The following is an 862-nucleotide window of genomic DNA, read 5'->3' on the forward strand; positions in this document are numbered from 1 at the left end:
GGCCTGCGGGCATCAGCCTCGCTCGCTCTTGACAAACCCGTGGAAAGGACGAGTGTCAGCCACTCGGGGCCTTGGAGCCCGGCCGTCGGCGACCCTGACGTTTTAGGGAGAGTGAGGGGCCTGGCTGTGTTCTCTAAGCCGCTGCCTCAGACACCTGGCCGGAGATGTGGGGGGAGGGGCGGAAGGTGGGGGCCGCCCCTCTCCCTCTCCCCACTGTGTGTCCCCAGAGCCCGGGAGCGGGTGGGTCGGGATGACGCGGGCCTGACGTGCTTTCCTCCCAGACAAAGGCCTCCGCTGCTGGGGGGCCTAGATCCCGGAGGTGAGTCAGCGCAGCGCGGAGGGAGGGGTGTGAGCAGTGAGCAGCCCCTCCTGGCAGCCCCTCCTGTCACCGGGACAGCCCTCGGGAGGAGGGGGGGACAGGGAGGAAGGAGGGGGGAGGGGAGGAGAAGCTGGACCCAGGCACCTGGAGAGGGAGGCCAGGCCCCCAGGACTCACCGCAGGCCCCTGAGCTGCTGCGGGGTCTGCTGGGTGTGGTGGCCGGGATTGCTGTGTGTGTGGGGGGGGCACAGGCCTCAGACCAGCAGGGCCTGGTTCTGATTAGGAGGAGCTGAGCGGCCGCCAGCGTGGTGGGCAGCAGATACCCCGCCGTCCTGAAGGTGACCGGCACCGTGGCTCCGGCCAGGCCCCCACGAGGTGGTCAGAGCTGCCAGCGGTGGAGGGGACGGTGGCGGCCACCACCAGGCCCTCCAGGGGGTCCACGCGGGAGACACAAGGACAGACTGACGGCCCGAGTGGCGGGGTTCGAGGGGCCTGCAGGCACATCTCTTGGAGTGTGTTCAGGGACTTGGAGCCGCCCCGGGTG

This window comes from Myotis brandtii, unplaced genomic scaffold (assembly GCF_000412655.1).
Source record: "Myotis brandtii unplaced genomic scaffold, ASM41265v1 scaffold2325, whole genome shotgun sequence".
Taxonomy (NCBI): domain Eukaryota; kingdom Metazoa; phylum Chordata; class Mammalia; order Chiroptera; family Vespertilionidae; genus Myotis; species Myotis brandtii.